The sequence below is a fragment of the Lactuca serriola genome, chromosome 8 (assembly GCF_051521515.1).
Source record: "Lactuca serriola cultivar US96UC23 chromosome 8, Lser_US96UC23_V15, whole genome shotgun sequence".
NCBI lineage: Eukaryota > Viridiplantae > Streptophyta > Magnoliopsida > Asterales > Asteraceae > Lactuca > Lactuca serriola.
In genome coordinates, this window is record NC_136415.1 from 69,167,063 (window position 1) to 69,195,060 (window position 27,998).

A 27,998-nucleotide genomic window follows, 5' to 3' on the forward strand; every position below is an offset into this window, starting at 1 on the left:
GTGGGCTAAGAGGCTCCATGGATTATCAAGTTGGGTTCTACCCATAGGATGCTCCATGGGAGTTACAAACCCATGGGTCATGGAAATGAAGAGTCATGACACATTAGGGTTTACATGGTGTAGCCCTAGATGTGTCAACACTATATAAGGATCCCATTCTCCACCAAAATCGGCTAGACATAAGAAACTAGAGGGCTTGGCCGATTTTAAGAAGTGTGTATTATCTCAAAGGTCTTTCCAAGAGCATTTGGTGTTGTGTGAAGCATTTAAGGCATCACACTTGGGGTGCTAGGCTCACAAGGTTTCAAGGAACATAAGCAACAACAAGGTAAGTTATTCTATCTTTCATTCAAGTTAAAATTGTTCCCCATGTATGCTAGATAGGAATATAACCTTGGAAATTCAACTTTGCATGATAATTAGACAAACATAGATCCAAGGTTATTAGGGTTGCATGTACACTTAGGAAGTGTTAGAATGCTCAAAACCCATCAGTAGGAAGGGGTGGTGGTTGACTTCAAATGACCTAAGGAGGGGTATAATGTTGCTTATATATGGTATAAACCCTGAATTTAGGGTTTTGGTTTGAAGGGAGTACGCCCCGTGTACTCCTTAGTACGTCCGACGTACTCATGAACCACCCACGACCAATCACCTTTCTACGTTGGGCGTACCCCAGCTTACGCTAGGCGTATCCAGCCAAGCACGTGCATGCATCCTTACATGCATGGGACTAATTTGCAAGCTTTTCCATCCAAGGACTAATTCTGCCAATAATTTCAAAGTACCATAACTCTCTCATCCTAAGTCTGTTTCCAACGAACCTTATATCCATGAAAAGGTGGTGAGAAGCCCTACGCTCCTAACAATACACCCAAGCCTTAAAATCTTTCGAATAAAACCCAAAACCCATAAAAGACCGAGATATCAATTTATAGTCATACCCTTGGCTTCCAAAGACACAATCGAATACATGGATCACCTAAACCACGGCAACTAGATCAGAAATGGGCTAAATCCTTCCTTTCTTGAAGCTCTAAACTCCATGACAACTGATAATTGGGCCTCAGCCCCAAGCAACAAGGCAAATTTGAAACTGAGTGTTACATATTGGGTAGCGACGGGTGATGAGAGATAGGTGATGAGAGATAGGTGATGATAGAAATACGATGATAGAGAGGTGATGATAAATAGGTGATGTGAGATGAAAGGAGATTCCATAACCTTGACCGGCGATGTGGCGATGTAGTCATCTACCAGAGTATAGATGGTGACCACAGACTATTCTAGACAGTCATGTGGAAACACCAGCAGGCTCATAACATGTAGGTGATGAATTACGATTTCAAGGGATGTTGTAAGTACGTATTCATGCGATGATACTCTAAACCGTACTAAGAATTATGAGTTCAATCGATGTTGTAACTACGTATTCCTGCGATGGTACTCTAACCCATACTATGAATTACGAGTTCGGGCGATGTTGTAACTACGTATTCATGCAATGATACCCTAACCCTTACTGGACACATATTGAGGGAGTAATCCCTGAATCAGTACTGTCTATGCGATGTAGGCAATGATACTTAGGAAACGTCCATAGGAACAAACATATAAGGAAATGCGATGTAAGGAGATGAGAGGTAAATACTGATGGATTTTAAGCATAAGAACAATCTTATGTGCTCATACAAACCCTAATGCTTGGATCTAGGTTTCTCTATTGTACATGCGTTGAATCCAAGACTTGCATCCCTAGATCTATCATATATATTTCGAAATTAACATCATAAGTGTAACAGCCCGGATTTCCAGGTATCTTTTATGCTTTCAATTTTTGATGTTTGTGAGGGGACTCGGCGAGTTGGAGCTCAGACTCGCCGAGTAGGATCGCGATTCTGGACGCGGGTTCGCGCCTGGACTCGGCGAGTCCGTGCTGTTTAATGAAACCCTAATTTCTCGGGTTTGGGACCTATTTAAAGGGCCTTATGGCCGTCATTTGTGCTCACCAGTCCCTTGAGTGAAACCCTAATCGAGTGTGAGCGTTTGGAGCAAAGTAGGAGGCCATTATTGATCTTGGAGGTGTCATCTTGCAAGGGAAAGGGAGGATCAGCTAAGAGCAAGCAAGAGGAGCCACTTTCTGAGAGTTTGGAGTCCAGAACATCACTATTGTGGTAATATCTTCGAGCTATCCTCTTCTATGCTGATGTTTACATTGATTTAGGGCTTATTGAGCCCTTTTATGGCTAGATCTAGTGCTCCCTTGGTCCCTTAAGCGATTTAGACCATAGATCTGGACCCTTGGAGGTCCAGAGTGTCCCTTTGCCCAAGCTTTTTGTGAATCAATGGAGGTTTTGGATTGAAATCCTTATGCCTTAGGTCAAAATGTCATTTATGAGCCATGGGGTGTGTTATGAACACCAAGATAAGGACTTTACGTGATGAACCAGTCTAGGAAGGCTAGATCTATGAATTGTTGGAGCAGATCTGACCTTAGAAGCAAGTTAGAGTGGTTGCATGGCATGGACTCGCCGAGTCCGACGAACAGACTCGGCGAGTAGCTTGAAGATTGCCCTTAGATCGCCCAATGAGTGGTCCAGTCGAGTCATAGGTTGACTCAGTGAGTCAGGGCGAGTTAGAGAGGGTTGAAAGGTGGTCTGAGTTGAACTGGGACTCGCCGAGTTGTTCTTGAGACTCGGCGAGTTGAGTCTGGGTGGCCCCGCGATTCTTCCAGGTGGAACTCGTCGAGTCAGGGGGAGTACTCGACATGTCAAAAGGGAATCCTAGAGAGTTGGTGAAAACGTCTAGACTCGCCGAGTCGCCCTAGTGCACTCGCCGAGTCCGGTCAAAGTTGACCGTTGACCATTGACCGTTGACCGATTGACCAAGAGTTGACTAATGTTGACTTAAAAAGGGTAGTCAACCTTAGTGGTAAAAGTGTTAATAAGAGACGTATGATGATATAGGGAGATTGTAGCTCGGAGGATCGAGCACGAGTGATTTCGGGATTTGCTAGCTATCGATATTTACGAGGTGAGTCTTCTCACTATACTGTACCCGGAAGGGTTTTGACTGTGTGACCGGAAGGTCGGATATGGTATGAGACATATGTGCTATATGTGATAAGTTAATTGTTATATGTGCTATGTATGATATGCTTGATATGGGCCGGAAGGCATTATGTTATGGGCCGGAAGGCGAATATGTTATGGGCCGGAAGGCATTGTAATGTGGACCGTAAGGTTGGTGTGGGTAGGACCGGAAGGTTTACCCAGCAGCGAGGGAAGTCCCCTGAGACACATGGACCGGAAGGTTAGGGCCTGGAAAGGCGTATGTGCGTAAGTTGTATTTTGGGGAACTCACTAAGCATTTATGCTTACAGTTGTTGTGTATGTGTTTCAGGTACTAGCGAGGACCGTGGGAAGGCGCCGGCGTGATCTGTACACACTGATGGATGATTTATGATCTCGGGATTTATATGATTTGTATTATGACATGATACGTCGGATATTTATGTCTTGTTTTGGATGAAAATACATTTTTAGAAATGAAAAATTTGTTTTAAAATTTCCGTTGTTACAATTTGGTATCAGAGCCTTGGTTTGAGGGATTCGGGTACACCTTCGGGCGTAGCTGAACTCAAACCGAGGATTTGAGGAAAACTTTTAAAAATAAAGGCATAAAATTTTTATAAAGGATTTTGTGGTAAACAAGAATGAAGCAGTGTGTACGATCAGCCAGCGCCCGAACGGTAAAGATCCCCAAAATACCCTTACAATGTTGTGTTAAGAGATATGATATGATATGATATGAAATGTTATGCATGCTAGAAGACTAGGTATTCATGATAGGACTAAAGTGGCCTGATTTGTGATGCCTTAGTCTAGGGAAGTCTGTTGCTATGAGATGCTTTGAGAGCGAGCGGGTAGTTAGTGCATGACAAGAGTAGAGTACTCAGGATCCGGGGTTTGGGGAGGAAGATTTGGGATGAATGCTGATGCGGTGTGGTCGGTAGTATTGGGCCCGTACTACCGAAGACACCGGGTCAGTGGGCGACCCAAGTAAGAATCCCTGGGTATCGGAGACTGAGTAGGGTTGCGTTATAGAGTGCGATTATGCTCGATAGAGTCTCTGATAGTTCTATGTTGTATTTCAGAGGCATCATGGTTGGACCACGCCACAGACCTAGTACGAGCAGTGTGAGTGACGAGGAGATTCGTCAGATGATTCATGAGGAGGTGGCTGCAGCGATCCGTGCTGAGATTCTGGAGATGTTTGGGTCTATTAAGACCACTTTGATGGAGACCTTTGATGAGCGGTACGCCGCATTGACTGAGGCTGCAGCCGCTGCAGCTGTGGCCGCTGCCAGACCATAGGGAGGTGACTCGTTGCTGTTTCGGGAGTTCAGCAACACGAAGCCACCTGAGTTTGACGGGACGCAGGATCCGATCGCTGCGATGAGATGGATTGCTGATATCGAGGGATGCTTCTACACTTGTTCATGTCCGGAGCATCTGAGAGTACGGTTCGCCTTGAACCAGCTCCGTCTAGGAGCGAAGGATTGGTGGAAGTTCATGACGGCGAACTTCACTTTGGCAGAGATTTCAGTTGTGACGTGGGAGAGGTTTACCTCTATGTTCAGAGACGAGTACGTTCCCCCGGTGGAGAGGGAACGGTTGGTTCAGGAGTTCTTGACCCTCAAGCAGGGTAATGATTCAGTTACGGTGATCACGCGGAAGTTTAATGAGAGGGCGATGTTCTGCCCCGAGCAGGTGTCCACAGAGCAGGCTCGGATGAGCCGGTATTTGGGTGTGTTGAGGAGGGATATCTGGGAGTTCGTGTCAAACTCAACGTATCATACCTTTGCTGAGCTTCAGGAGAATGCCAGGAAGCACGAGATCGAGCTGGAGACCCAGGCCAGGGAGGAGGCCGAGTCTCAACGGGTGGATCGGCGGCCGGCTCAGTCTCAGCCGGCAGCCAAGCGGACTAAGTCCGCCAACTCGAGGACGGGAGGTCCGAAGGGCCGCACTTGCGGAAAGTGCGGCAAGGGTCACGAGGGGACATGTCGATTAGGTGCTTGCTACAAGTGTGGCAAGGAGGGGCACATCGCTAGGGATTGCCCCAAGGGGTTTATGGTTTGTTTTCATTGCAACCAAACCGGCCATCGGAAGGCCGAGTGCCCTCAGCTTCATTAGGGATCTGCATCTGCTGCCAGGGCTACTGAGACTCGACCAGTGAAGGCCGAGGCCCCGAGGGCTCGTGGGAGAGCTTTCCAGTTGACTGCGGAGGAGGTCCGCGTTGCGCCCGATGTTGTGGCGGGTATGTTTTCTTTCATGTATTTATTTTGATGTTGAAATATTATGCTTATATTATGTTATGCGTAGGTACTTTCCTTGTGAAATCTGTACCTGCTTTAGTGTTATTTGACTCGGGTGCGAGTCGGTCTTTTGTATCTTTGGCCTTTAGTCAGCATGTCAGTGTTAGTCGTGAGGCCTTGAGTCGGCCTCTGAGAGTTTCCATAGCTGACGAGAGAGTGATTTGTGCCACGGAGGTTCTCCGGGGATGTGTGTTAGAGATTTTCGGGGTTGAGTTTCCGATTGATCTGGTTCCTATTGCGATGGGTGATGTTTGTGTCGTTGTGGGCATGGACTGGTTGAGCCGATTCGGCGCAGTTATCGACTGTGAGCGTCAGCTGGTGACCATACGAGACCCTAGTGGGGGAGTTTTTTCAGTGTACGGTGAGGGTACACGTTCGGGATTAGCTTTTTGTTCGGCCGCTAGGGCGAGGCAGTGTCTACAGCAAGGCTGTAAGGGTTATGTGGCGTATGTGATGGATACGCGGGTGGCTTCCGAGAGGCCGAGTTCAGTTGAGGAGGTTCCGGTGGTGTGTGAGTTTCCAGATGTTTTTCCCGAGGAGATGTCGGGTGTGCCTCCTGTGAGGCAAGTGGAGTTCAGTATCGATTTGGTTCCGGGGGCCGCGCCTATCGCTAAGGTGCCTTATCGCCTTGCACCTCCAGAGATGCAAGAGTTATCCTCGTAGCTTCAGGAGCTGCTGGGGAAGGGATTTATTCGGCTGAGTAGCTCGCCGTGGGGAGCACCTATTTTGTTCGTCAAGAAGAAGGATGGTTCACACCGGATGTGCATTGATTACCGGGAGTTGAACAAGCTGACAATCAAGAATCATTACTCGTTACCGAGGATCGACGATTTGTTCGATCAGTTACAGGGAGCATCTTGGTTCTCTAAGATCGATTTGTGGTCTGGATACCATCAGGTGAGAGTGCGTGATGAGGACGTCCAGAAGACAGCGTTCAGGACGCGTTATGGGCATTATGAGTTTGTGGTGATGCCTTTTGGGCTCACCAATGCCCCGGCTGTGTTCATGGATCTCATGAACCGTGTATGTAGGCCGATGTTGGATCGGTCAGTTATTGTATTTATCGACGACATTCTGATATATTCGAGATCTAGAGAGCATCATGAGGAGCATTTGAGGGAGGTCCTTGAGGTCCTGAGATCGGAGAAGCTTTATGCAAAGTTCTCCAAGTGTGATTTCTGGTTGCGGGAGGTCCAGTTCTTAGGACATCTTGTTAACCAGGAAGGGATAATGGTCGATCCGGCTAAGGTTGAGGCGGTGATGAGTTGGGAGGTGCCGAAGTCACCCTCTGAGATCAGGAGTTTCCTTTGGTTGGCAGGGTATTATCGGAGATTTATCAATGATTTCTCCAAGATCGCAGTGCCACTCACCAGATTGACCCGGAAGTGTGTCGCTTTTTCATGGGGTCCCGAGCAGCAGGCCTCCTTTGAGACACTTCGCCAAAGGTTGTGCGAAGCCCCGGTATTATCTCTCCCGGAAGGGATGGAGTATTTTGTAGTATATTGTGATGCATAAATTTTGGGGTTGGGTGCGAAGCCCCGGTATTCACTGCCGCGAGCACGATGCTCAAAATCATACTCGAAATACTCTAATCATAACTCTGCTCTGCAGCTTTCACTTTCGCGAACTTGCACTCCCCTTCGGAGTTACACACCTTTCTCTCTTCCTTTTCCAAGGAATCCACTTGGCCACATTGCCACTCCAACACGTGCCACGGTGCTCGCCCAATGCGACACCACCCTTTTTGCGTAACCGCGATTCACATACTCTGGCTCTCATTGCAGGGGCTCTCAAGCCCATGCATTCTCTCAGCTCATCAAAATCACTGCCCGGGGCCAGACCTTCCAATGCAATCACACTGCAACATACACAATCAGCAATCTCAAACTGATCCAACAATACCCGCAGAGTCTTCAGCATGACTGGACCGCCTCATCAGGCCTTCAGTCCATCTGGACCACTCTCTCAGAACCTTCAGCCAATCTGGACCACTCTCAGAGCCTTCAGTTTGGCTGGACCATTCTCCGAGCCTTCGGTCTGACTGGTACGCCTTCCGGCCTTCAGTCTATCCGGACCGCTCACTATCAACCAACATTCCATGCTATCCCCCTCGGGATTCCTCCCATGCATACCGTTCTAGCCCTCTAGGGGTTCCGAACTCTAACTCCATCGACATACTCGATCCCGGCCTGCTTCCAGGCCTCCATAACCAATGCCCTAGGTCTGCATCCCGCCCCGCATGCCCGACACTCGCTCCTATCAGCCTATACTCTAGGCTGACAGAACACTACTGAATCCCAACAGCTAAGCACCCTTAAATACTCATCGATCTCCCGGAGAATTCTCCAATTCTCCCCCACTATAGCACTGACTAACAACCGCCAGCCGCCATCAACGACCTTCCAAAACAACCCTGCACTAAGAGACCACTTACACACGGGCCGCTTCCACAAGCATAAACAACCCTTAGCAAAACACATCTCCTCACTGATCAATCCGCTCAAGAAGAATCCGATCTCCAATTATCCCTTCCACGAACGAAGATGCTACCTGACGTATAACCCAATGCCGCATCTCCACCAACAACCCTTACGAACGATAACCGACGAAAGCACCAAAACACTAACCATAATCATATCAAACCCTCAGGGAGCAACGGATACCAAGACGAAAACCCGAAACACAAATCCATAACCCAAACCACAACCCGCAAAACGATGAATATCACAACGAAAACCAAACAATTACCGGCTCATGAACATTACACCACAATAATCACAAGATACCAAGACATCAAGAAAGAAACATACCCGCAGCTGTCTCTGAAACTGCCCTGACCTCCTCTGCAACAAGCTGAAAAACACGACCCTGAGCCCTTGGGGCTCCGCTCCACCCTAACCTCCACCTGTGATCCTCAAAGTGGCCGGTGCTGGAGCCTGCACCGATCCAGCAGCAAACTGTGGACAGTTGGCCCTCAAATGTCCAACCTGATGACAATGATAGCAGATCCTCAAATCCCGAACTGGCGCTGACTGCCGACAATCCCTCGCATAGTGCCCATCCCTTCCGCACTTGCGGCATGCACCACCGGTCCTACAAACCCCGGTGTGACCCTTCCCACACTTCCCACAAGTGTGGCTGCTCAAATCCCCCACTATAACATCAACGGTCTTGAACCGTTTCGGCGCCGGCTGCGACTGCACCGGAGCCTGCCTCAACTCACGCATCTGCAACTCAATCTCTAACTCACGCCGCCTAGCGGCCTCCTGCAACTCCAACAAGGTCTCGCACCTCTGCGCAGACACAAACTGTCTGATGTCCCTCTTGAGCATGCTCAGATATCGGGACATCTGGGCCTGCTCCGAAGCGAACTCTGGGCAAAACATCGCCCTCTCAGTGAACATCCTGGTGATCTCAGTCACCAACTCCGAATCCTGCTTCAGCTCAAGGAACTCCTGAGCCAATCTCTCCCTCTCAACCTGCGGAACATAACGAGTACTGAACATTTCTCTGAACTGATCCCATGAAACCGCAGCCCTCTGCGCCTCCGAAAATGACCCCGTGGTCAATCTCCACCAATCCTTCGCCCCGAGCCTCAACAGGTTCAGAGCACACCTCACCCTATGATCAGCAGGGCATGAACACGTGAAGAAACATCCCTCCACGTCTGACAACCACCTCATAGCAACAATCGGGTCCTGAACTCCGTCGAATGTGGGAGGCTTCGTCCTATCGAAGTCCCAATACTGAAAACCCCGACTAGCTCCTCCCCCTGCCGCTGCTACAACTGCTGTAGCCGCCACGGCAGCCATCTCGGTGAGAGCCGCATAACGCTCATCAAAATACTCAACCATGGCGGTCTTAATCGACCCAAACAGCTCTGGCAACTCAGCTCGGAACAACTCCGCAATCTCCTCACGCAGGATCTCACCAATCCTCGCGTCCAACTCGCTCGTGCTCATCTGACCGACAACCTCGGGCGGCACCAATTCGCCCGGAACCCTCTCTCTAGCTCCCGATCCTGACCCGGATCCACTCTCATCATGCCTCGGAATCTCCATACTGAAAAGAAACACCACATAAAATCTCAGACTCTTCCCACACCCTGGGATCCAACTCTCTCTCAACCCACCCTAGAGATCATGGTTTCCCTGATACGCGTATGGGTCCTGTGCTTTCAGTAGTACGGGCCCATACTACCTTCCACACCTACCCACATTTGTATGAAGTACTCCCACAAAACCCTAGAGAACAAGCATAACAATGATCAACCCTCGCCACTAGAGAAACACTGAGAATCTCCCATAAGGGACCCTAGGCTACAGGCATCACAAATCAGGCAACATATCATGAAATCCTGAAGATCCCTAGCCTAACACTAGCATGTTGTTCTATCAAAGCTCAAAAACAAATAACATGCACGGTATTTTGGGGTTACTTACTGGCTCCGACTGATCGTACCTCCGCGTCCTCCTTTACTCATTTTTTAAAACCATTTTTAAATACTTTTTTGAAAACTCTCCTCGATTTGAGACTGGAGTCACACGAGTGTTTCTCCAATTCACTCAAACCAAGGCTCTGATACCAACTTGTAACGACCGAAAAATACAACAAATTTTAAATTTTTCAAAAACATCTCGATTCCAATAATTCTTTACAAAAAGGTTTTCAATACAAAACATTTATTGTATTCCCAGAATCATAACACCACAAAATTATGAGGAGCGGTACGATCACGCCTTCGCCTTACCACGATCTCCTGAACAACATGAAAAACATGAAACCACAACTGTAAGCCCGAAAGCTTAGTGAGATACCCCCAAAATACCAACTACAAATACCATACACGCATAACATGCCATAACATATCCGATCACAGAACAGCCATGCTCTCCGGGTCTACTGTGTGACTGGTCCGCCGCACCGGCCAACAGTCCACCTGGTCCACCCTCTGAGTCAATCCGCATACATCGAGTCTGCAGTGTGATTGGTCCGCCCGTTCCCGGGCCTTCAATCCACCTGGTCCACTCTCTGAGTCTACAGTATGACTGGTCCGCCCGCACCGGGCCTTCAGTCTGTCTGGTCCACTCTCCGAGCCTTCGGCACGTCTGGTCCGCCCCTAACGGGACCTACAGCCTATCCGGACCGCTCGCTGGGCCTACGGGACAACCGGTCCGCCCTGGGTATCTTGGCCTACTGCACACAGCAGGACCCGCCTCAACCCAACTCCAGTCCAAACATCCATGTGCACATATACATACAATCATCTAACAATTCACAGTAAATAAGCAGATCAACAAATCACATAACATACCACCATCCTAACCAGGATACCGACCTAGCAGGTCACTAACATAGCATCTCCCTATCTCTTAGGATACCGATCTCAATCAGGTCTCTAGCATATACCATCCTAACTCACAGGATGCAAACATGTCAAAGCAGTAACATAATAACAACTACCCGGATCTCAATCCGATAAAGGCCGGCCTTGGTGCCTTAGACCCCGTTGATATAGTGAGGATAACTCACCTCGATGCTGCCGACTGAACAGATAATCCAAGCTACTCCGATCACTGATACGATCTCCACCACTGGACAACCGCCAATGCACTGAACTCAAAACAACAAACAATAATTACCAAAATGCCCCTGGACACCACTGGTCAACCCTTGGACAAAGACAAGGTCAAAGTCAACCCCTGACTGACCCTACTTGCCGAGTCAACGCGATGACTCGCCGAGTTCCCATACTCAGAACTTCACACCATCCGCGACCTAACTCGCCGAGTCACCCCGAGACTCGCCGAGTCCAACAATTCAGATTCCACTCGCACACAACTCACCGAGTCATCCCTTGACTCACCGATTCTCGACTCGACCAGAGAATATCGGAACTCTTCGACAAGACTCGCCGAGTCCAAGAACAGACTCGCCGAGTCCAGGGCTATCATCAACCTACTCGCCGAGTTGTTCATACAACTCGCCGAGTTACAGGCTATCTTCATCCGACTCGTCGAGTTGTTCTTCCAACTCGTCGAGTCCCAGCTCATCTTCAAGCAACTCGCCGAGTTCACCCATGTGACTCGCCGAGTACCACCGATCTGAATCCTTTCAGAAGCATTCCAGGCCATGCAAATGATCCAAAGCATAGATCTAGCCTTATACAACTCATCCATCACGTAAAGTGGCAAACTTTACGTGAATCCCAAGAGATCTAGGCCTTAATCACTTATAACTAGGGTTTGGGACTTGCAAGCTTCACTAAACACACCAACACAGGGACTTTCATGCTCTCTGATTCTCCTCCCTTCCAGATCAGAGGTAGCAACCTCAGATCTAACCTCTAGACTTCCATTTACATCCTTAGACAAGATCCCACAACCCCAAATTGAAGAAACAACATACAACCAGACCAAGAACGAGATATTACCTCCAATGGACGCCCCCAACTGCAATGAAGTTGATTCCAAGCAAAGCCCCTTGCTCCAAGCCTTCAATTCCCACAAAATTCCTTCAACAAACTTCTCCAATGCTCCAATCCACTCAACAATGGAGCTCCTCTGCGATTTAGGATTTCTGGAACTCAAGAGGGAAGTAGAGAGGCTGGGGAAGGAACATAATGTTCCTTATATAGGGCTCAACCCCGAGAATTAGGGTTTTCTCCACCCAGCGCCTACTCACCGAGTCCATCTCATCGACTCGCCGAGTCGGCTACTTAACACACGACCAAATTCGCGACTGTACTCGCCGAGTCCATCCATAGACTCGCCGAGTCACTCTTCCTCAAATAACACTTTTAGCCCTTCAACTCTTCTTTTGCTATTTCGGGATGTTACAGGCGATCTCGTTCTCCTGAAGGTCTCTCCTTGGAAAGGAGTGATTTGATTCAGGAAGAGGGGCAAATTGGGGCCCCGATATATTGGTCCATTCCGTGTGGTTGCGAGGGTAGGCCGGGTAGCCTATCATTTGGATTTGCCAGCAGAGTTGGGGCATACTCACGACACTTTTCATGTGTCGCAGCTGAGAAAATGTATAGCCGATGAGTCGGCAGTGGTTCCATTAGAGGATATTCAGGTGGATGCGAGCCTGAATTATGCCGAGAGGCCGGTGGCCATCAGAGATCGGAAGATCAAGGTTCTGAGGAACAAGGAGGTACCCTTAGTGTTGGTTCAGTGGCAACATCGGAAGGGATCAGAGATGACCTGGGAGCCGGAGCGAGAGATGCGTGAGCAGCATCCGGAGCTATTTTCAGAGCGAGACTTCGAGGGTGAAGTCTAGTTCTAGTGGGGGAGAGTTGTAACAGCCCGGATTTCCAGGTATCTTTTATGCTTTCAATTTTTGATGTTTGTGAGGGGACTCGGCGAGTTGGAGCTCAGACTCGCCGAGTAGGATCGCAATTCTGGACGCGGGTTCGCGCCTGGACTCGGCGAGTCCAAGGTATGGACTCGGCGAGTCCGTGTTGTTTAATGAAACCCTAATTTCTCGGGTTTGGGACCTATTTAAAGGGCCTTATGGCCGTCATTTGTGCTCACCAGTCCCTTGAGTGAAACCCTAATCGAGTGTGAGCGTTTGGAGCAAAGTAGGAGGCCATTATTGATCTTGGAGGTGTCATCTTGCAAAGGAAAGGGAGGATCAGCTAAGGGAAAGCAAGAGGAGCCACTTTCTAAGAGTTTGGAGTCCAGAACATCACTATTGTGGTAATATCTTCGAGCTATCCTCTTCTATGTTGATGTTTACATTGATTTAGGGCTTATTGAGCCCTTTTGTGGCTAGATCTAGTGCTCCCTTGGTCCCTTAAGCGATTTAGACCATAGATATGGACCCTTGGAGGTCCAGAGTGTCCCTTTGCCCAAGCTTTTTGTGAATCAATGGAGGTTTTGGATTGAAATCCTTATGCCTTAGGTCAAAATGCCATTTATGAGCCATGGGGTGTGTTATGAACACCAAGATAAGGACTTTACGTGATGAATCAGTCTAGGAAGGCCAGATCTATGAATTGTTGGAGCAGATCTGACCTTAGAAGCAAGTTGGAGTGGTTGCATGGCATGGACTCGCCGAGTCCGACGAACAGACTCGGCGAGTAGCTTGAAGATTGCCCTTAGATCGCCCAATGAGTGGTCCAGTCGAGTCATAGGTTGACTCAGTGAGTCAGGGCGAGTTAGAGAGGGTTGAAAGGTGGTCTGAGTTGAACTGGGACTCGCCGAGTTGTTCTTGAGACTCGGCGAGTTGAGTCTGGGTGGCCCCGCGATTCTTCCAGGTGGAACTCGTCGAGTCAGGGGGAGTACTCGACGTGTCAAAAGGGAATCCTAGAGAGTTGGTGAAAACGTCTAGACTCGCCGAGTCCGGTCAAAGTTGACCGTTGACCGTTGACCGATTGACCAAGAGTTGACTAGTGTTGACTTAAAAAGGGTAGTCAACCTTAGTGGTAAAAGTGTTAATAAGAGACGTATGATGATATAGGGAGATTGTAGCTCGGAGGATCGAGCACGAGTGATTTCGGGATTTGCTAGCTATCGATATTTATGAGGTGAGTCTTCTCACTATACTGTACCCGGAAGGGTTTTGACTGTGTGACCGGAAGGTCGGATATGGTATGAGACATATGTGCTATATGTGATAAGTTAATTGTTATATGTGCTATGTATGATATGCTTGATATGGGCCGGAAGGCATTATGTTATGGGCCGGAAGGCGAATATGTTATGGGCCGGAAGGCGTTGTAATGTGGACCGTAAGGTTGGCGTGGGTAGGACCGGAAGGTTTACCCAGCAGGGACGGAAGTCCCCTGAGACACATGGACCGGAAGGTCAGGGCCTGGAAAGGCGTATGTGCGTAAGTTGTATTTTGGGGAACTCACTAAGCATTTATGCTTACAGTTGTTGTGTATGTGTTTCAGGTACTAGCGAGGACCGTGGGAAGGCGCCGGCGTGATCTGTACACACTGATGGATGATTTATGATCTCGGGATTTATATGATTTGTATTATGACATGATACGTCGGATATTTATGCCTTGTTTTGGATGAAAATACATTTTTAGAAATGAAAATTTTGTTTTAAAATTTCCGTTGTTACAATAAGAACAAATCTAAGTGATTTACCTCTTTCAAATAGCTTGAAATCCTTGTAGTCTTCTTGATCTTGAGCTTAGAGTCACAATTGTAACTCCTCTAATGGTTCACAAACCCCACAAGCAAGAAGGCAATATGAGAGTGGGTGATAGATGCTAAAATCGGCCCTAGGGCTCTCTTGGAATCAATTATAGCCGATTTTCATAGCCTAGGGGTCATATTTATACTGTAGGCTGCTAGGGTTTCAGTCTAAACCCTAATGGACAACTTAGCCACCAAGCAGGAAAGGAACCTTCTGGAATAAGGCATTGGACGAAAATATGATGGATCCCCATCATAATTTCGTTCCCCCTTTAGCCCATTAGGTTTCCCAGCCCAAAACTCAACTATCATACATTTGACAGTTTATGCCCCTTTATTTAATTAATCTCTTTTAGTCACCAAATTAATTCCTAATTAATTTATGACCAATACTAATTAAATGATTATGATTTCTCCTTAATATATTATTCTTATAATATAATAACAAACCGTTCTCTCTCTCCTTAAATTACCTTGTCAAGTTGCTTTGGTGAAGGCAACCCAAAAGGACCATGCACAACTGGGTCAAGTAGATACCAAATATAGTTACGGTTTTAGACACTAATCCAACAAATACGATATAGGAGATGACCCTTAGGATAAATATTTAGGGAAGATTAAATGAAGATAATGGGGATGGTTAATTGGGTTAACTGTTTGATGATTAAACATAATAATTATATTATTGTAGGTTGAAAACCATATGTACTTACCAGGTTTCCCAACCTAACCCACTCAGTTTATTTGTATCATAGGTATCAATACGAAGCTACATTATACTGAGAGATTGAAGGAGATATAAATCACTAGTGTAAATGAATGTAAGGTCCGTTTATGCTTATTTTTCTGTATTAACGATGACATCCCAATGTTTTAATATAAACAAAATACATTTTTTTGGAAATGCTTTGATAATATATTTATCATGTTTTATGGGAACAATTTCCGCAATATTATTTTTACTCTGATTTTTAAATAAGCATAAATAAAATTTTTAAAATGACCATGAATTTAGGGATGTCACAGTTGGTATCAGAGCATTAGTTTAAGCAAACTAGGAATTTGTAGGATTTCTAGACTTAAACTTAGAATGTTAAGCGATGATTTTGAGATGAGTGTCTATTATATTTTAGGTAGTACACCTGAATTGACACAACACTAGATTACTTTAAGATTAGATGCCTAAATTGCTATTATGTGCTAAATGATTTATGTTATAGCTATAAAAAAATACCTTATATGCTATTATTTGGTCGGATCTATGGTATGTAGCCGACCGGATCTGGAAACCTTATGTGTTTAGGATTCTAAAGGTATAAACTATGATATTAGAACTAGCATGTAACTTTTTGGAGTGATAAGGAGATTTATACGTCTAATTTCCCTATCTTAATTCTCATCACTACACACCGAACGTCTGATTGGTGTATAGACCGTCATCACAAGAACCCGAAGCGGATTCAGAAACACCAATGGAAATGCTAATAGCAATCAGCAGCCTCAACCCCAAGTGATTGAGCGTGCACCGGAAGTAGCAACTGCACTTGAGCCAATCCCGATGGTAGGAGTGCAAGCCATGATTCGGGTTATGATGGCCGAATAGAGGGAAAAGATGAGGAAAATGTTGCTGAATAATAGGGATGAACCTACGATGCCTGTTGAACAGCCTGAACTGAATGAAGGTCAGTCGGAAGAAGGAAATTACAGTAGGAACTGTCAGTTAAGTTGAACCACGAGTGGGAAGGAGAAACCACCACAATGGAGGAAATGGCAGTCGTGGATGAAAATACAAGGAATTCATGGAATCCAAACCACCGAGTCTTTCTGGAAGCCCAACACCGGTGGAAGTCATGGATTGGTCTCCGAGATGGGGATGATGTTTGAGAGTTACGACTGCAGCAACAAACAAAAGACCACCCTTAAGGTTACCCTGCAAAAATATGGAGTACTGAGCTGGTGGAAGCTACTAGCTTATACCATGCCCAAGGGAGAAGCTAGTAAGATGTCTTGGGAAGACTTTTTGGTACAACTGAAGATGCAGTACTAACAAGATCTACTGGAGATCAACAACGAGTTTCGGAACTTAAGGAAGGGAAGAATGAACGTTACCAAGTATGTTACAAGTTTTATGGAAAAGATGAAGCTTGTTCCTTATCTAATTCCAAATGAACTCTCCAAGGTCAACAAGTTTGCCAATGGATCACCAGCAGACTTTGGTCTAATGGTTAAACAAGCAACCACCTAGAAACCCACCATCTGGGCAGCTAAGAATGTAGAGACCCAGATAAGAGAAAAGAGTCTAGAAAAAGATAAGGCAGGATAAAAGAGGAAGCTTGAAGGATCCTTGAGATCTGACAAGAAAGGAAGATTCATGAAGTCTAACTTGGACGACCAAAAGTATGGAGGTAGTGGTGGAACCAAGTGGTGTGAGAAGTTCAAGAAGAAGCACTTCAGAAGATGTGATGGAGAAGTGACCTCCTATAAGTGTGGTAGGACCAGTCACTATTCCAGAGATTGTACATTCGACAATAGGAAGTGTTACGAATGTGGAGATGGTGGGCATATTTCGAAGAACTGTCCAAAGAAGAACGAAGCTGTAAGGCGAAATGCGTCGTCGAAGCTAAAGGCAAGAGCAGTCCAAATGATCCTCGACGAAGCAGGTGACAATGCGAGGAATCAAGGATGAACACTTCTTATCCAAAGATCAAGATATGAAGTAGCCATAATGACATGTCGTGTAGCATGTTAGAGGCATAGTATAGGTTAAACTTGAATGTTTATGTAATCGTTTCAAGAAATAATATAAAGCTTCGTTATGTTATCCGATGTGTTAAATGATTATGTGAAATTCTTGTATGGTAACTTGGAAAACTGTGAGATAATATTTGGGACGAGTATGATTCAGCCATGCGCCACGACGTGAACATCAAGTTCACGATGTGAATGGGCCCAGAACAACCTATAAATAGCAAGCTCGACCCTAACCATTCTCACACCAAATCTTCTTACCTCTCTCTCGTTTACTGATGGCGTTCCTTATCCCGAGCCCGATGATCACGAACCACTAACCGTTTCTAGTTAGATTCTATCAAATCATGCTACCAATGTGAGTGCATAGTTACTTTCATATTATTCATATATATGAAGTATTTAATATAAATTACGTGTTATGTGTGCATATTATCTGTGTTCCAGATATCTATGCTAGATGAACGATTTATACATGTTTACATTATTTAAACTGTATACGTATTTTTATACTTATAAATATATATTGGGTAGCGACGGGTGATGAGAGATAGGTGGTGATAATTAGGTAATGAGGGATAGGTGATGACAGAAATGTGATGATAATTAGGTGATGATAGATAGGTGATGATAAATAGGTGATGTGAGATAAAAGGAGATACCATAACCTTGATCGACGATATGGCGATGCAGTCATCTACCAGAGTATAGATGGTGACCACAGACTATTCTAGACAGCCATGTGGAAACACCAGTAGGCTCATAATCTGTAGGTGATGAATTACGAGTTCAAATGATGTTGTAACTACGTATTCATGCGATGATACTCTAATCCCTACTATGAATTACGAGTTCAGGCGATGTTGCAACTACGTATTCATGCGATGATACTCTAACCCCTATTATGACTTACGAGTTCAGGCGATGTTGTAACTATGTATTCATGCGATGTTACCCTAACCCTTACTGGACACGTGTTAAGGGAGTAATCCCCGAATCAGTACTGTATATGCGATGTAGGCGATGATCCTTAGGAAAAGTCCTTAGGAACAAACATATAAGGAAATGCAATGTAAGGAGATGAGAGGTAAATACGATATAGGAGATAACCCTTAGGATAAATCTTTAAGGAAGATTAAATGAAGATAACGGGAATGGGTAATTGGGTTAACTGTTTGATGATTAAACATAATAATTATATTATTATGGATTGAAAACCATATGTACTCACTAGGTTTCCCAACCTGACCCACTCAGTTTATTTGTATCACATGTATCGATACGAAGCTACATTACACTGAGAAATTAGGATATATAAATCACTAGTGTAAATGAATGTAAGGTCTGTTTATGCTTATATTTCTGTATTGACGATGACATCCCAAAGTTTTAATATAAACAAAATACATTTCTTCGGAAATGCTTTGATAATATATTTATCATGTTTTCTGGGAACAATTTTTGTGATATTATTTTTACTCTGATTTTTAAATAAGCATAAATAAAAATTTTAAAATGATCGTGAATTTGGGAACGTCACACCCAGAGCCTAAATGTGCATTAACCATCACAACACTTAACTAATAACCTTTTACTACTATCATTTTTTCAAAGTACAATTGATACCCATTTGCTACAGAATGAATTTCAATTGTTTAGGGTTGGTGAACGTCATACCTAGAATTAGCAACTGCTTCTTCCAAGATATTTCTTCATTAAACATTGTTTTTCTTTCACATCTGGTACATTCTCATCTTCATCATCTTTTGGATCACCTTTTGTGGCATCCTCATTTCCATTTGCCTGACTTACTCCTTCATAGGTTACTCCTTCCATGTTGCTCTATTGTGGACTCATGAATTCAGTTAGGCCAATACCTTCTTCCCCTTCGATTGATATGTTTGACTTCACAGAACAATTATCTTTATTTTTTTTTGATGACCAAGAGTTTGTAAACCAATTATCTTCATTTTCATTTTCCTTAGTTACATGCACAGTAGTGCCAAAATGGTCCATGTAAACAGACAGTTGTACTCCACATCAATAAGCAATGTCTATAAATTCTGGGATTTGTAAATCAGATTGTCAATAATAAAGTTTCTCATACTTCTCTTGTGTGAATCGTTCAAGAAACTCATTATATGACATACCAGCAAAATCAATATTCTCGAACACATGATGAACACCATCAGAATAGCAAAAAGGTTTGTTGATGAACACACCTTAGAAATGAACTTTGATTGAGAAGAATATAGCCATCGATCTTCAATTACTATGGTGGGACGTGGGGTTTCTTCAATGGGGGGGGGGGGGGGGGGGGGGATTGTAGGACGCGATTGGTTTATTTAAAACAAATTGATATAAATGTACTACATGTGGCCATTTCATTAAATGACATGGTACCGACATTTTTCTTCGCGGCATATATATTACCTTTCAACACGGTTTCAGGTAACATAAGGGTATTTTAAAACATGAAAATAAGAGTTTATTCCTTTCATGTGCAAAAAAAAAAATAGTTTAGTGACCTTTTAAAATAAACACCATAAATTTAATGGGCTAATATGACATTTGTCATATTTATTATTCATTCTTAATTCTTTTTGTGTTTTTACTAACAATATAAACAGTTTGTTTATAGCATGTATCAATTTATGGTTGTTTTAATTTTTTAAAATTTTAAATTGTTATGTATTTGCTCAAAATGTTGAACAAACTTAACCATATCATGTTAAGTCCAAAATTAATAAACTTTAGTGATTAAGAAAAACTTAGGTCCGGTTAGGTCGTTAGGACCGCCCACCTCAATGGGGTACATTTTCTGAAAGCCGCCAGCCGCCCAGCCAGTAGGTCTGTAGGGACTAGACTATGGAGCAACTTGGACTGGAGTCTTAAGACCACACACATCCACATGGGCCTTTGCCCATTTCTAGGAAGGCATGCAATGTCACTATTTTTATCAAACTTTTACAATATTTGCCACTTGCAACGTGCAAAATGAACCTATATATTTTTATATTATATAAATCTATTATAGAGAAAACTATAAAAATAATTCTTTTAAGCCTTACCTTACATTAAATAAAGAAAAAAAAATATATGATAGATTTAATTCCGATCGGTAAATGATTAATTTACTATTCTTCATTTAGGAGGAAATCAAAAATATGATGATGGCTTCATTTCTTTATATATTTATTTTAGTTAGATTTTGATTTGATTTTTTTTTTCTTTTTTTGGATTCGGTCCAAAAATATGTTAAACTATCTAAAGTGAGATTTTTGGGGTTTTGGCATTTATCAAATTCGAAATGTCTATTATACCTATTTTATTTGTTTTTGTTTTCAATGTTTTCTATTTGTTTTAATATTTAAACTTTAATTGAAATGGGACCCACTATACCTCTCTCTCTCTCTCTCTCTCTCTCTCTCTCTCTCTCTCTCTCTCTCTCTCTCTCTCTCTCTCTCTCTCTCTCTCTCTCTCTCTCTCTCTCTCTCTCTCTCTCTCTCTCCCCCACCCCACTGAAAAATATAAAACATATACATATATGAAATTAAAATTCCCTTGTTGTAACCTATGATCAATAATTGCAACTCAAACACACACATACATACGCTTCACACACACATCAACCAAGTGGATATTTAGAATCATCACCTTTATTTGTATGGTTCCTTGGATGTATTAGACGTGATCAAAATACACCGTTTATTGATATCCACACAAGATACATGCACTAACGCTAGACATCAACCAATAAACCAAAGTTTTTTTTTCTCTTGTTGATTGTCTGCCAAGGGGTAGAAAGAGGGGAGGGAGCCACCATTTTGGGTGTTTTTATGGGAAACAAATTAGGTTTTCAAGTGCTACTATTTCCATAATCCTAAAAATATATTTCTTTTATATTTGTACTATTGAGTAAGCTTTAAAAAAATATATTTCATGCCAGCTTAGTAACCCAAACGTATTTACTTAAATAAATAAATAAATAATTTATCATCCATAAATATATTATTTATTGCATATAGCGGCACGTCACTGTCTATAACCATATATGAATGTTTGTGTCTGCAAAGACTTCATTACCTATTTGATGTTAAATGACATGTCGTGTAAATCTTTTTACCTTCTGAGATTATTGAACGTGAAGCATAGATCGAATCATTTACATATGGGTTCAATAAAAGTTTCTTGTTTTATTCATTTTATTTTAGTTTTTCTAACTATTAATAAAAATGACAATGTAAAAATATCATTAATTGGTTTACTTATACGGATTTAACGGCTACTTTCTAATATGATCCCGGATGGACCAAAAAAAAAAAAAAAAGATATTCCTTACAGGAAATTCAAAAGATGGACCAAAGTTGCACATTTTCAGAAAAATTAGGACCAATTCTGTAATTGCCTCTAAATATTTGAATATTCTCTCATGACAATACCCAGGAAATTAAGTAACGTAGGGATTTGTAGGACGACAAATCTTGGAGAATCGTCTTCATGTGTTTGATCCAATAAGGGATCTTCTAGGCTCCTTCCACATTCCTTATATATGTATAATTATTAAATATTAGTTAGGGATGCAAATGGGACATGTGGATTCGGATACCCGTGGATCGGACCCTAACGGGGCGGGTATTTTCTGGATTGACGGGCAGGGATGGGTATATATATATATATATATATATATATATATATATATATATATATATATATATATATATATATATGGTTAGGTTATTTTGATTTTACTATCTATTATGTGTCTGTATAATTGATTCTAGACCAATCATTTTAGTTATTTTAAGAAAGTAATTAATGCATATTATATGTTGAAGATATAAGGGATCTTCTAGGCTCCTTCCACATTCCTTATATATGTATAATTATTAAATATTAGTTAGGGATGCAAATGGGACATGTGGATTCGGATACCCGTGGATCGGACCCTAACGGAGCGGGTATTTTCTAGATTGACGGGTAGGGATGGGTATATATATGGTTAGGTTATTTTGATTTTACTATCTATTGTGTGCCTGTATAATTGATTCTGGACCAATCATTTTAGTTATTTTAAGAAAGTAATTAATGCATATTATATGTTGAAGATATAATGGGTATTAATTACATCTTCAGCATTTAATATGCATTAATTACTTTCTTAAAATAACTAAAATGATTGGTCCAGAATCAATCATACAGGCACACAATATAGTGAAAACATTTGAACCTAACTCTCTCTCTCTCTCTCTCTATATATATATATATATATATATATATATATATATATATATATATATATATATATATATATATATATATAGAGAGAGAGAGAGAGAGAGAGAGAGAGAAAGAAAGAGAGAGAGAGACAAAACTTCAAAAATGGTCCTTGTGGTTTTCAAAAATATCAAGTTTAGTCCCTAAGTTCAAAAAACCTCACAGATGGTCCTTATGGTTTCAAAACTTTTAACAAATGGTCCTCTTCGCTAACTCTGTTAGCTTTTGACCGTTAAGTGAATGACATTTCTGTCTTTTCACTATTACAGGGACCATTTTTGAAGTTTTGCCCTTATTTAAAAAAAAGAAAAAAAAATTATTATTTAATATAGTAAAGGTCTCTCTTTCCTCTCTCTCTCTCTCTCTCTCTCTCTCTCTCTCTCTTTCTTCTGCTTTAACATCCTGTAAAGCTAATATTCTGCATCCAATTCTTTCAAAACTTCAAGAACAGTTTTCGTTGACCTATAACCTTTCCCTCTTTGATTTTCAGATTCTTTTGAAGAAAAACTGTTTTGTTATCTTAAAACACCTTTCCCTTTCAAAATCCTACTTATACCCTTCGAATTAATAGTTTTTGAACTCGGGCCTTCTTCCGTTTCGTCTATGGCGAAGCTTAACTGCCTACTTCGCATCAGTGAGATCTCGTTGTCGGGTAAATTGATTGAAACTCTTAACTTTGATTTTGCGAATTTCTACTGTTTTGATACAGTTTCTGAACTACTCATAGAGCTGCTTGAATGCAATGGTGATTGCTTTAATATACTTTTGGGACGATCAATCATTGATTTTGATCTTGAATTAGTGTAAGAAACAGAGCAATTTGATGGTACCTTACTACTGTAATCTTGTTCGTCTTCGCCATAGTCAAAGCTTGAAGCTTTTTCAGTCAACTCTGGAACTGTTGGTGCCATGGAGAACAAAGCGGCATTAAAAGTGTGACATCCCCAAAATCTCGGCCAAAAAAGACCGATTTTCATTTATGTTTTTAAATATTTTCAGAGTAAATCCTTTTGATTTGAAAGAGTTGCGGAATTTGTTCCCAAAAACAAAACATGATAAAACAATGTTTACCGAAGCATTTCATAAAAGAAATGTATTTTCATTATAATCAAAACTCGGGGTGTCATGTTCCGATACAAACCAATAAGCATAAACGAATACATTACAAGTCATATAACAAATATAAACATATGCAGACTTGTAAACAAAACAACTTGATGGTTCATCCATCTCATGCCCTTCCGCCACTTCCTATAATACAATTTAAAACTGAGTGGGTCAGGCTTGGGAGCCTGGTGAGCATATAGGGTTTTCAACCCACAATAAATATCATATTTAATTTTCACCAACCAACAATAACCCAATTACCCATTCCCGTTATTCTCACTTTAATGTCCCTAAAACAACTAACATAAGGGACCTAGTCTAAGAATATTTCATCGGGGCGACAACACATGCTTCGGGGGTACCTCAGCAATATAAGTCAAATAAGGCAACCATGAGGGGGATGGAGTACAGCGAATGAACACCCAAGTTCATTAACACCTACAGGTGGCGAACCTGCTAATGTTTCCACAAGACTATCTAGAAAAGTATGTGGTCGTCATCTAAACTCCGCTAGATGACTAAATCAAACAACAACGAGGCCTCTCATCTGTTTATTACACACCAACTATCTACCCATGTTCTACCCAACATATTAGTAGATAAAATATACATTTTGTATTCATAGTTTAAAAACCTGTATAACATGCTTTAATCAACACATATTTCACATAACAGATGAGGCACACACACACATAACACATATCTCATAGAGAATAAATCATATCTATGAGTTAGAAGAAAGTGAATACACATTCACACACATAACCACAAAATTATACACATAATACGTATTCCGTATAAAATACTTCATAATTATGCGTTAGAAGAAAGTAACCACACACTCACTTGATCAGAAGATGATCGGACAACACTACGACTTGCAAAAGTAGTAATCCTCAGCAGATCTGGAAGATCTCTTCAAAAATCGAACTTCTCGCGGGCAGAGCTTCGGCTCGGGAACCGCATTTCTCGGGATCTTCAGGATCTCGGGACTTGCCTCGGGGCTCGGGAACAATACCGGGGCTTCGGGATACTTCTGGCACGCAAATCGATGCAAAACGGGAGAGAGAAAAGAGAAAATAGCAACCCTAAACGGCTGGCCCTTCAAGTCTATTTATAGGGCAAATTTGGCCCTTGCCACGTCGTGGCAACCTTGTTCCACGTCGTGGGATTGGTCGTCACTGCATGCGTCATCCCAAGTTGCATCTGGGGGCCTCCCGTAGGTGTCAGGACACTTGCCACGTCGTGGCAACCTTGTTCCACGTCGTGGGCTCTGACAGTTTTGGGGTTTCGCGCCCCGAACTTCAGAAATTCATAACTTTCGCATACGAACTCCGTTTTCGACGTTCTTTATATCGCCGCGAAGGTGAGATTATGCTCTACAACTCTCGTTTAGACTCCATCGGCTAATTTTGACTTTATTTTTAATATATTATAAGTATATTACTTATATATTATCTTTAGTAGGCCGGGACATGAAAACTCTGTTCGAAATTCATAACTCCTTCATCTGAACTCCGATTCTGTCTGTCTTTCCGTCGTTGCACTACTATCGATGAGATCTTCAATTCTCATTTAGATCACTAAGGATAGATATCTATCTACCTTAAATTCACTATTTACGTCGCGCTGGGTCGCGCTGGGTCGTGCCGGTTCTGTCGCGAAACTTCGACAGGTCATAACTTCTTCGTTATAACTCGGATTTCGGCATTCCTTATATCTCCGGAATCCTTGTTTCGACCACTACAACTTTATGAAAAGATATCGGGCTTATCTCACACTTTAATTTTGACGCTTATTTTTATTCTTAATTAATCAAACCACATAATTAAGCAATTAAGCACAAAACACATAATACTCAAATAATACACTCTTATTATTTCAAAATGGGTTACAAAGGTTAACCTAAACTGTTACATTGCTAAAAATGGCAAGCCCGGAAACACAGGCGTTACAATTCTCTCCACCTAAGAATGATTCCGTCCCCGGAATCACACATCGACAAACAAATGCGGATAGCGACTCAACATGTCACTCTCCGTCTCCCAGGTGAGATTCGGCCCATTCGTGTGTTTCCATCGGACAAGCACTAACCCAACCATTTTTCGTCGCAACTTCTTAGTCTTTCGGTCAACAATTGCCTCTGGTTCTTCAATCAACCTTTTGTTCTCATCAATTCTCAATTCGGAAATTGGAATTATATCGGGAACTTCTCCCGTGAACTTCCTCAAATAACACACATGAAAAGTGTTGTGAATTCCATTCAGTTCTTCGGGTAATTCGAGCTTGTAAGCTTAGTTCCCAATCCTCTGAAGGACTTTAAACGGTCCAATAAACCTTGGACTCAACTTTCCCATTTTACCAAACCTTATAAGTCCCTTCCATGGCGAGACTTTAAGCAAAACCGAATCTCCAACCTCAAAAGTCATCGGTCTTCGCTTCTTGTCAGCATAGCTCTTTTGACGATCTTGAGCTGCTAACATTCTTTCCCTAATTATTTTCAACTTTTCAGCAGTTTGATGAACCATCTCCGGTCCCATAAACTGCTTTTCGCCAGCCTCAAGCCAACAAGACGGCGTACGACACTTCTGTCCATACAAAGCTTGATAAGGTTCCATCTTAATGCTCGAGTGAAAACTATTATTATAGGAAAATTCTACCAACGGTAAATGTTCATCCCAATTACCTAGGAATTCCAAGGTACATGCTCTCAGCATATCTTCAAGTGTTTGTATTGTTCTTTCACTCTGACCATCAGTCTGCGGATGGTAAGCTGTGCTTAAACATAACTTGGTACCCATTTCCTCTTGTAGACTTTTCCAAAACCTTGAGGTGAAACGGCTATCACGATCCGATACAATCGTTAACGGAACACCGTGAAGCCTCACAATTTCCTTCACGTAAGAATTCGCAAGCTTTTCCATAGACCATTTCTCCCTGGCCGCTATGAAATGCGCACTCTTAGTGAATCGATCAACGACCACCCAAATCATGTCGTGACCATTCTTTGTTCTGGGCAGTTTAGTGACAAAATCCATAGCAATGTCTTCCCACTTACCCATAGGCACATGCAATGGTTCTAAACTCCCGTAAGGTTTCTGATGTTGTGTCTTGACTCTCGCACAAGTCACACACTCGGCCACATACTTTGCAACATCAAGCTTCATCGTCGGCCACCAGTAGTAGGGTTTCAGGTCCCTATACATTTTAGTGCTACCCGGATGAATTGAGTACATGGTTTTGTGAGCTTCTTCCATCAGAAGATCCCTAATTCCTCCTGACTTAGGTACCCAAATACGATCTTGGAATACCTTCAGTCCATGACCGTTAGTACCAAACACCAACGTTTTACCCAAACGTTCCTCCTTTCAGTCATTTTTCTCAGAAGCTTCCTCTTGAGCTTTCTTTATACTTTCCACAATGGTCGAGACAACTTCAATTCTCAACGCTCTTGGCCTCTTCCTTTCAAGATTGACCTTCCGACTGAGAGCATCAGCAACAACATTAGCTTTACCGGGGTGGTAAAGTATCTCGCAGTCGTAGTCTTTAAGTAATTCTAGCCAGTGTCGTTGTCTCATATTCAATTCTTTCTGATTAAAGAGGTATTGGAGACTCTTATGATCAGTGAAAAGTTTGCACTTCGTGCCATAGAGGTAATGCCTCCATATTTTCAGAGCGAAAACTACCGCTGCCAACTCCAAATCATGAGTCGGGTAATTCTTTTCATGCTCTTTCAGTTGTCGAGACGCATATGCTATCACCTTTTCTCTTTGGGTCAAAACACAACCCAATCCAACCCCAGACGCATCGCTATAAACAGCGAAGTCTTCAACTCCATCAGGTAGAGAAAGTATCAGTGTCTCGCATAACTTTTTCTTTAGCTTCTCGAATGCTTCGTTATGCTTATCACTCCAAGCATAAGTAGCTCCTTTGTGGGTCAAAGCTGTCAATGGACTAGCGATCGAAGAAAAGCCTTGGATAAACCTTCGGTAATATCCGGCTAATCCTAAAAAGCTTCGAACCTTCGTGGGACTTTTTGGTTGTTCCCACTTGATCACAGCTTCAATCTTCGCTGGATCAACCATTATCCCTTCTTGGTTGACCACGTGACCCACGAATTGGACTTCACGAATCCAAAAATCACATTTGGAGAACTTTGCATAAAGCTTCTCCTTCTTCAAAACTTCTAACACTTCTCGCAAGTGTCTGCCATGCTCCTCCTGACTTATCGAGTAAATCAGAATGTCGTCTATGAACACTATCATGGATTTATCAAGGAAAGGATTACAAACCCTATTCATCAAATCCATGAACGCTGCCGGAGCGTTGGTTAGT